This window comes from Lolium perenne, chromosome 2, assembly GCF_019359855.2.
Source record: "Lolium perenne isolate Kyuss_39 chromosome 2, Kyuss_2.0, whole genome shotgun sequence".
NCBI classification, from domain to species: domain Eukaryota; kingdom Viridiplantae; phylum Streptophyta; class Magnoliopsida; order Poales; family Poaceae; genus Lolium; species Lolium perenne.
In genome coordinates this window covers 111,048,172-111,059,688 of record NC_067245.2, presented here as the reverse complement: position 1 = coordinate 111,059,688, position 11,517 = coordinate 111,048,172, and positions in this window count along the sequence as shown.

Here is an 11,517-nt window from a genome sequence, read left to right as displayed (position 1 = left end):
TTTGATGACAATATACGGATTTGCAAGAGAATCACTATAGAGTCAAGCATGATGGCATAACATAGGGGCACTCCCCCTACATGTGTGCATATAAGTAATTTGCATTTGAATACAGATACACAATACATAGGTGCGAGTTGCCTCAACACAAGAGGTGTCCAATCATGAGCTCTAACAAGAGACATAGACATATATGAAGTTGAGATAAGGTGATAGAAATCATACCCATGTGTAGATATATAATACGGAGATATAGCATCACACATAATATAATAACCTTGATCTCAACAAATAGAAATCCGAAAACCATAACAATGTCTCACACCACATAGCACATAGTTTTGAACGGAACACAACCAAACCAAATAGTTCAAATAAGAGGGAACACAAGCAATAGAAGAATGATAAACGCATATGCTTGTGCCCAAACCATGCAAATCCCTAGAGAAGTCCTACTAGAACACTTCTCCCCCTTTGGCATCGAGACGCCAAAAAGGGGACAAGCGCGGTGCTACTCGCCCCATGGGGATCACTCGGAGCCATCTTCGTCATCGGATTGGTACGCCGCTTCCTCATCTTCATCTTCAGTGTCAGGGGCATCCGGAGAGCGGCGAGTGAGGTTGGACCTTTGAATGCAATCATCAAGATCACTCCACGGAACCTGTGAAGAATGCCACCCACTGTAACCTGGGTGAACTGGAGGCTGAGGCGGGGGTCCTTGCTCACCACTGAGCTTGTGCAGAATGACCGCCTGAGTATGCTTAATCTCAGAACGATCTCGGCTGGCCGCATAGTTCTCCTTATGGATCTCAATATTCATGCAAAGGATGTGACGATGAAACCAACTAAGCCTGCTCACTTGCTTCTTCATGGCAGGGAGGTCAGCATGGCGAGCAGGAGCAAAACCACTAAAGCGAGCATCTCCCATAAAGGAGTCAGGAGCAGGTGCAGCAGAAGAAACTGGCTTAATCTTGTAAGCCTTCTTGACAGTGTGCTTCTCCAATGGGAACATGCTCAATCTTCACCATCCAAGGCCACAGAGTTTTTGATGAGGAGCTGGATATATGGTGCATAAGGTATGGTGGTCCGGGAGACCATGGCATCATGAATCTCATTGAAGATGAAGTCCATGACATCAAGAGAGTAGTCACGTTCCTCATTAACATCACGAGCACACCTAAGGCTGAGGTGCATAAGATCCACAAGGGCTCCCCGGAGAGCATCATTGTTACCACCACTTGGAGAAATGGTGGCCCGAAAGAACCTGAGCAGCTGACCGTAGATGGGAAGCAGCCCCTTGGTAGTACCAACTGTTCCAGCTGAGGTATAGAGATCAAACAGCACATTCTTATCCGTCTTTTGTGGTCCATGGAGGCGACGTCCACCTCCTTCAGGAAGTCCAAGAACAGAGGCAAACCGGCGCAAGGTTGCCCTACAGTGAGTGGACCCAGTCATCCATTCCATAGTGCGATCCTCATCTTTCTTGATGGCCAAAGTGGCAAAGAATTGCTTAACCAACTCCGAACTATAGTCACATTGAATCTTCATAAGATCCTTCAAGCCCAACCTGCCAGTTACCCAGATTGCATCTTCAAAATGATTGTTGACAGCCAGAAGATCCACATCGATAGCTTGCATGGGTCGCAGTTTCTTCATGGGCTCATAAATGTCCTTGTAGATGAACTCCTGTTCCATGCACCAGTATTTCCTGCCCTCTGTCTCTTCGTCCCTTGGGAGATCTTCATACCAGTTCTTCATGCGAATAGCTGCATAAGTGACAATGTCCATGGTCTTGTAGTTTTCCCTTGTAGCCTTGTTCTTCTGCCTAGAAGCTAAGGACTTGCGTGGAGCATTTGGTGCAAACTCATCACTTGAACGATCACGCCTTGGGTGTCTCCGAGCACCCCGAGAAACACCACCTGTGAATAGCAAAGGCGGATAGCAAAGAGAAGATAATGCTCATAAGTCATGTATGATACAGTAATGTACTCTAGAAACATACTAAAAGTCGGTACAAGTCTAGACAAGATAGATTGAATCAAAACTGCAGCGGCGACTGATACGCGTACAGCACGCGTCCGTTGGGAACCCCAAGAGGAAGGTGTGATGCGTACAGCGGCAAGTTTTCCCTCAGTATGAAACCAAGGTTTATCGAACCAGTAGGAGCCAAGAAGCACGTTGAAGGTTGATGGCGGCGGGATGTAGTGCGGCGCAACACCAGAGATTCCGGCGCCAACGTGGAACCTGCACAACACAACCAAAGTACTTTGCCCCAACGAAACAGCGAGGTTGTCAATCTCACCGGCTTGCTGTAACAAAGGATTAGATGTATAGTGTGGATGATGATTGTTTGCAAGAGAACAAGAGAACAAGATTGCAAGAGATTGTATTTCAGTATAGAGAATTGGACCGGGGTCCACAGTTCACTAGAGGTGTCTCTCCCATAAGATAAACAGCATGTTGGGTGAACAAATTACAGTTGGGCAATTGACAAATAAAGAGGGCATGACCATGCACATGCATATTATGATGAGTATAGTGAGATTTAATTGGGCATTACGACAAAGTACATAGACCGCTATCCAGCATGCATCTATGCCTAAAAAGTCCACCTTCAGGTTATCATCCGAACCCCCTCCAGTATTAAGTTGCTAACAACAGACAATTGCATTAAGTATTGCGCGTAATGTAATCAGTAACTACATCCTTGAACATAGCACCAATGTTTTATCCCTAGTGGCAACAACACATCCATAATCTTAGAGATTTCATCACTTCCCATTCACGGAGACATGAACCCACTATCGAGCATAAATACTCCCTCTTGGAGTTACAAGCATCTACTTGGCCAGAGCATCTACTAGTAACGGAGAGCATGCAAGATCATAAACAACACATAGACATAACTTTGATAATCAACATAACAAGTATTCTCTATTCATCGGATCCCAACAAACGCAACATATAGAATTACAGATAGATGATCTTGATCATGTTAGGCAGCTCACAAGATCCGATAATTAAGCACAATGGGGAGAAGACAACCATCTAGCTACTGCTATGGACCCATAGTCCAGGGGTAGACTACTCACATATCACTCCGGAGGCGACCATGGCGGCGTAGAGTCCTCCGGGAGATGATTCCCCTCTCCGGAAGGGTGCCGGAGGCGATCTCCTGAATCCCCCGAGATGGGATTGACGGCGGCGGCGTCTCAGTAAGGTTTTCCGTATCGTGGCTCTCGGTATTGGGGGTTTCGCGACGGAGGCTTTAATTAGGCGGAAGGGCAGGTCAGGGGGCCACACGAGGGGCCCACACCATAGGGCCGCGCGGCCAGGGGCCAGGCCGCGCCGCCCTAGGGTTTGGCCGCCTCGTGGCCCCACTTCGTCTCCTCTTCGGTCTTCTGGAAGCTTCGTGGCAAAATAGGACCCTGGGCGTTGATTTCGTCCAATTCCGAGAATATTTCGTTACTAGGATTTCTGAAACCAAAAACAGCAGAACAAAGAATCGGCACTTCGGCATCTTGTTAATAGGTTAGTTCCAGAAAATGCACGAATATGACATAAAGTGTGCATAAAACATGTAGATAACATCAATAATGTGGCATGGAACACAAGAAATTATCGATACGTCGGAGACGTATCAGCATCCCCAAGCTTAGTTCTGCTCGTCCAGCGAGGTAAAACGATAACAAAGATAATTTCTGGAGTGACATGCCATCATAACCTTGATCATACTATTTGTAAAGCATATGTAGTGAATGCAGCGATCAAAACAATGTATATGACATGAGTAAACAAGTGAATCATAAAGCAAAGACTTTTCATGAATGGTACTTCAAGACAAGCATCAATAAGTCTTGCATAAGAGTTAACTCATAAAGCAATAATTCATAGTAAAAGCATTGAAGCAACACAAAGGAAGATTAAGTTTCAGCGGTTGCTTTCAACTTGTAACATGTATATCTCATGGATATTGTCAACATAGAGTAATATAATAAGTGCAATATGCAAGTATGTAGGGATCAATGCACAGTTCACACAAGTGTTTGCTTCTTGAGGTGGAGAGAAATAGGTGAACTGACTCAACAATGAAAGTAAAAGAATGGTCCTCCATAGAGGAAAAGCATCGATTGCTATATTTGTGCTAGAGCTTTGATTTTGAAAACATGAAACAATTTTGTCAATGGTAGTAATAAAGCATATGTATCATGTAAATTATATCTTACAAGTTGCAAGCCTCATGCATAGTATACTAATAGTGCCCGCACCTTGTCCTAATTAGCTTGGACTACCGGATCATCGCAATGCACATGTTTTAACCAAGTATCACAAAGGGGTACCTCTATGCCGCCTGTACAAAGGTCTAAGGAGAAAGCTCGCATTGGATTTCTCGCTATTGATTATTCTCAACTTAGACATCCATACCGGGACAACATAGACAACAGATAATGGACTCCTCTTTTATGCATAAGCATATAACAAAAATTAATAATTTTCTCATATGAGATTGAGGATATATGTCCAAAACTGAAACTTCCACCATGGATCATGGCTTTAGTTAGCGGCCCAATGTTCTTCTCTAACAATATGCATGCTTAACCATAAGGTGGTAGATCTCCCTTACTTCAGACAAGACGAACATGCATAGCAACTCACATGAAATTCAACAAAGAATAGTTGATGGCGTCCCCAGTGAACATGGTTATCGCACAACAAGCAACTTAATAAGAGATAAAGTGCATAAGTACATATTCAATACCACAATAGTTTTTAAGCTATTTGTCCCATGAGCTATATATTGCAAAGGTGAATGATGGAATTTTAAAGGTAGCACTCAAGCAATTTACTTTGGAATGGCGGAGAAATACCATGTAGTAGGTAGGTATGGTGGACACAAATGGCATAGTGGTTGGCTCAAGGATTTTGGATGCATGAGAAGTAATCCCTCTCGATACAAGGTTTAGGCTAGCAAGGCTATTTGAAACAAACACAAGGATGAACCGATGCAGCAAAACTCACATAAAAGACGTATTGTAAACATTATAAGACTCTACACCGTCTTCCTTGTTGTTCAAACTCAATACTAGAAATTATCTAGACCTTAGAGAGACCAAATATGCAAACCAAATTTTAGCATGCTCTATGTATTTCTTCATTAATAGGTGCAAAGTATATGATGCAAGAGCTTAAACATGAGCACAACAATTGCCAAGTATCACATTACCCAAGACATTTTAGCAAATTACTACATGTATCATTTTCCAATTCCAACCATATAACAATTTAACGAAGAAGAAACTTCGCCATGAATACTATGAGTAGAGCCTAAGGACATACTTGTCCATATGCTACAGCGGAGCGTGTCTCTCTCCCATACAGTGAATGCTAGGATCCATTTTATTCAAACAAAACAAAAAACAAAAACAAACCGACGCTCCAAGAAAAGCACATAAGATGTGATGGAATAAAAATATAGTTTCAGGGAGGAACCTGATAATGTTGTCGATGAAGAAGGGGATGCCTTGGGCATCCCCAAGCTTAGACGCTTGAGTCTTCTTAGAATATGCAGGGGTGAACCACCGGGGCATCCCCAAGCTTAGAGCTTTCACTCTCCTTGATCATGTTGCATCATACTCCTCTCTTGATCCTTGAAAACTTCCTCCACACCAAACTTAGATCAACTCATTAGAGGATTAGTGGACAATAAAAATTAACATGTTCAGAGGTGACATAATAATTCTTAACACTTCTGGACATTGCATAAAGCTACTGGACATTAATGGATCAAAGAAATTCATCCAACATAGCAAAAGAGGCAATGCGAAATAAAAGGCAGAATCTGTCAAAACAGAACAGTTCGTATTGACGAATTTTATCGAGGCACCAGACTTGCTCAAATGAAAATGCTCAAATTGAATGAAAGTTGCGTACATATCTGAGGATCACTCACGTAAATTGGCATAATTTTCTGAGTTACCTACAGAGAAAACAGCCCAGATTCGTGACAGCAAAGAAATCTGTTTCTGCGCAGTAATCCAAATCTAGTATGAACTTTACTATCAACGACTTTACTTGGCACAACAAAACACTAAACTAAGATAAGGAGAGGTTGCTACAGTAGTAAACAACTTCCAAGACACAAAATAAAAACAAAGTACTGTAGTAAAAACCATGGGTTGTCTCCCATAAGCGCTTTTCTTTAACGCCTTTCAGCTAGGCGCAGAAAGTGTGTATCAAGTATTATCAAGAGACGAAGTGTCAACATCATAATTTGTTCTAATAATAGAATCAAAAGGTAACTTCATTCTCTTTCTAGGGAAGTGTTCCATACCTTTCTTGAGAGGAAATTGATATTTTATATTACCTTCCTTCATATCAATGATAGCACCAACAGTTCGAAGAAAAGGTCTTCCCAATATAATGGGACAAGATGCATTGCATTCAATATCCAAGACAACAAAATCAACGGGGACAAGGTTATTGTTAACGGTAATGCGAACATTATCAACTTTCCCCAAAGGTTTCTTTGTAAAATGATCAGCAAGATTAACCTCCAAATAACAATTTTTCAGCGGTGGCAAGTCAAGCATATTATAAATTTTCTTAGGCATAACGGAAATACTTGCACCAAGATCACATAAAGCATTACAATCAAAATCTTTAACCTTCATCTTAATGATGGGCTCCCAACCATCCTCTAGCTTTCTAGGAATAGAGGCTTCGCGCTCTAGTTTCTCTTCTCTTGCTTTTATGAGAGCATTTGTAATATGTTGCGTGAAAGCCAAATTTATAGCACTAGCATTAGGACTTTTAGCAAGTTTTTGCAAGAACTTTATAACTTCAGAGATGTGGCAATCATCAAAATTCAAACCATTATAATCTAAAGCAATGGGATCATCATCCCCAATGTTGAAAAAAATTTCAGCAGTTTTATCACAGTGCGATTTCAGCGATTTTAGCAGTTTCGGGCAGTTTCTCGCGCTTTGCATTAGAAGTGGAAACATTGCTAACACCAATTCTTTTATTATTAATAGTAGGAGGTGCAGCAACATGTGTAGCATTAGCATTGCTTGTGGTGGTAATAGTCCAAACTTTAGCTATATTATCTTCTTTAGCTAGTTTTTCATTTTCTTCTCTATCCCACCTAGCACGCAGTTCGGCCATCAATCTTATATTCTCATTAATTCTAACTTGGATGGCATTTGCTGTAGTAACAATTTTATTTTCAATATCCCTATTAGGCATAACTTTCGATTTCAAAAGATCAACATCAGAGGCAAGACTATCAACTTTAGAAGCAAGTATATCAATTTTCCCAAGCTTTTCTTCAACAGATTTGTTAAAGGCAGTTTGTGTACTAATAAATTCTTTAAGCATGGCTTCAAGTCCAGGGGGTATGTTCCTATTATTGTTGTAAGAATTCCCATAAGAATTACCATAGCCGTTGCCATTATTATAAGGATATGGCCTATAGTTGTTACTAGAATTGTTCCGGTAAGCATTGTTGTTGAAATTATTATTTTTAATGAAGTTTACATCAACATGTTCTTCTTGGGCAACCAATGAAGCTAACGGAACATTATTAGGATCAACATTAGTCCTATCATTCACAAGCATAGACATAATAGCATCAATCTTATCACTCAAGGAAGAGGTTTCTTCGACAGAATTTACCTTCTTACCTTGTGGAGCTCTTTCCGTGTGCCATTCAGAGTAATTGATCATCATATTATCGAGAAGCTTTGTTGCTTCACCAAGAGTGATGGACATAAAGGTACCTCCAGCAGCTGAATCCAATAAATTCCGCGAAGAAAAATTTAGTCCTGCATAGAAGGTTTGGATGATCATCCAAGTAGTCAGTCCATGGGTTGGGCAATTTTTAACCAGAGATTTCATTCTTTCCCATGCTTGTGCAACATGCTCAGTATCTAATTGTTTAAAATTCATTATGCTACTCCTCAAAGATATAATTTTAGCAGGGGGATAATATCTACCAATAAAAGCATCCTTGCATTTAGTCCATGAATCAATACTATTCTTAGGCAGAGATAGCAACCAATCTTTAGCTCTTCCTTTTAATGAGAAAGGGAACAATTTTAATTTTATAATGTCACCATCTACATCTTTATATTTTTGCATTTCACATAGTTCAACAAAATTATTAAGATGGGCAGCAGCATCATCAGAACTAACACCAGAAAATTGCTCTCGCATAACAAGATTCAGTAAAGCAGGTTTAATTTCAAAGAATTCTGCTGTAGTAGCAGGTGGAGCAATAGGTGTGCATGAGAAATCATTATTATTTGTGGTTGTGAAGTCACACAACTTAGTATTTTCAGGGGTGGCCATTTTAGCAGTAGTAAATAAAGCAAACTAGATAAAGTAAATGCAAGTAACTAATTTTTTTGTATTTTTGATATAGCAAACAAGATAGCAAATAAAGTAAAACTAGCAACTAATTTTTTTGTATTTTGATTTAGTGCAGCAAACAAAGTAGTAAATAAAACTAAGCAAGACAAAAACAAAGTAAAGAGATTGGGAAGTGGAGACTCCCCTTGCAGCGTGTCTTGATCTCCCGGCAACGGCGCTAAAAGAGCTTGATACGCGTACAACACGCGTCCGTTGGGAACCCCAAGAGGAAGGTGTGATGCGTACAGCGGCAAGTTTTCCCTCAGTATGAAACCAAGGTTTATCGAACCAGTAGGAGCCAAGAAGCACGTTGAAGGTTGATGGCGGCGGGATGTAGTGCGGCGCAACACCAGAGATTCCGGCGCCAACGTGGAACCTGCACAACACAACCAAAGTACTTTGCCCCAACGAAACAGCGAGGTTGTCAATCTCACCGGCTTGCTGTAAGAAAGGATTAGATGTATAGTGTGGATGATGATTGTTTGCAGAGAACAGTAGAACAAGATTGGCAAGAGATTGTATTTCAAGATAGAGAATTGGACCGGGGTCCACAGTTCACTAGAGGTGTCTCTCCCATAAGATAAACAGCATGTTGGGTGAACAAATTACAATTGGGCAATTGACAAATAAAGAGGGCATGACCATGCACATACATATTATGATGAGTATAGTGAGATTTAATTGGGCATTACGACAAAGTACATAGACCGCTATCCAGCATGCATCTATGCCTAAAAAGTCCACCTTCAGGTTATCATCCGAACCCCTCCGGTATTAAGTTGCTAACAACAGACAATTGCATTAAGAATTGCGCGTAATGTAATCAGTAACTACAACATTGAACATAGCACCAATGTTTTATCCCTAGTGGCAACAAGACATCCATAATCTTAGAGATTTGTCACTTCCCGCATTCACGGAGACATGAACCCACTATCGAGCATAAATACTCCCTCTTGGAGTTACAAGCATCTACTTGGCCAGAGCATCTACTAGTAACGGAGAGCATGCAAGATCATAAACAACACATAGACATAACTTTGATAATCAACATAACAAGTATTCTCTATTCATCGGATCCCAACAAACGCAACATATAGAATTACAGATAGATGATCTTGATCATGTTAGGCAGCTCACAAGATCCGACAATTAAGCACAATGGGGAGAAGACAACCATCTAGCTACTGCTATGGACCCATAGTCCAGGGGTAGACTACTCACACATCACTCCGGAGGCGACCATGGCGGCGTAGAGTCCTCCGGGAGATGATTCCCCTCTCCGGAAGGGTGCCGGAGGCGATCTCCTGAATCCCCCGAGATGGGATTGACGGCGGCGGCGTCTCAGTAAGGTTTTCCGTATCGTGGCTCTCGGTACGGGGGGTTTCGCGACGGAGGCTTTAAGTAGGCGGAAGGGCAGGTCAGGGGGCCACACGAGGGGCCCACACCATAGGGCCGCGCGGCCAGGGCAGGGGCCGCGCCGCCCTAGGGTTTGGCCGCCTCGTGGCCCCACTTCGTCTCCTCTTCGGTCTTCTGGAAGCTTCGTGGCAAAATAGGACCCTGGGCATTGATTTCGTCCAATTCCGAGAATATTTCGTTACTAGGATTTCTGAAACCAAAAACAGCAGAAACAAAGAATCGGCACTTCGGCATCTTGTTAATAGGTTAGTTCCAGAAAATGCACGAATATGACATAAAGTGTGCATAAAACATGTAGATAACATCAATAATGTGGCATGGAACACAAGAAATTATCGATACGTCGGAGACGTATCAGCGACGAAGCTCCAGGCCGGATAATCCGGTGTCCCCTGGGGGCGGATAATCCGGCCTGACCGGATAATCCGGTCTTCGCGGGGCCCGGATAATCCGGCCCTGCGAATCTTGCAGACTTTGCAATCAAAAGCTTTTCTACAACCAGATCGGCCTCATAGCATGCAAGAGGAGTATACTACACTCGATTTGGAACAACTAGACACCATCTCCACCAAGAAAATAGCACATACAAATCACAACACCTAGGGTTAGGGATTGTGAGTCATACCTGCATCCATTGGGGAAGCCGTTTGGAGGAGAAGGTAGCTAGGAATAAGAGGCACCCGATCCACCCAAAATCTCCGAGAGGGAGCGGACGGGGCGACTCCGGCGAGGAGGAGGAGCTCCGACGGCTAAGGAGGAGCAAGAGGGCGCGTGGGGGGAACTGGTTGCTGTGGCAACCGTCCACCCCGCGGCCTCTCTTAGTTCTCCCGCAACCAGCCCAGGCCGGATAATCCGGCCCAAAGTAAGGGCGGATAATCCGGCCCGGCCGGATATTCCGGGGTGCCAGGAGGCCGGATTATCCGGTTTTCTGGAAAATTCCAGAACACCGGAAATCCTGCCTATCTTTAGTTGGTTATTTGCGAGAACCCATATGTGATGCAATAATGTATCACGTCACATATAAGATGCATATTTACCAATAAGATGGGGCAACCTAGATCATCCGACCGAGAATCCTCAAACTCCAAGTTTTTTACCAAACATGACAAATGAGCAAGATGGAAGTGGCTTATAGGAGAGTGTAGGCTTAGGTTTAGAGGGTACAAACTGTTAATGGTACATGATCACTCAAGTTTGTAAGATATGAGCAAATAAGGCCAAACTAGAGTGATTTCCCATAAGAACAAGGAGTTGTCAAATAAAAGGCGATAAGATCCAAATAACTCCAACTCTTCACAAAGAAGAGTGTGGTGGCCTAGGCCACCATATATGAGTGTTGTGGCATGGCACCGCGAAGATATATCTTGGGTCCAAGCCACTACTCATCATTGAAGCTCACATATCAACATATCATATAAAGAGAATGATTTCTTAATGTTGGCATTATGGGGGGAGGGATAGCTCAATAATTTAAACCGCACTCCCCTATTTCCATGCCACATCTAAACCAAATAAAGTTTTGAGACAAATGTGTGTTTGCAAGATGGTCAAGCTATACTCCTTGAATCAATGATATTTAGCTCATTCCTCAAATAAGAGAACCTTGCTTCATCAAGAGGCTTCGTGAATATATCGGCAAGTTGATCTTTGGTAGGAACATAGATAAGCTCAATATCACCACGGGCAACA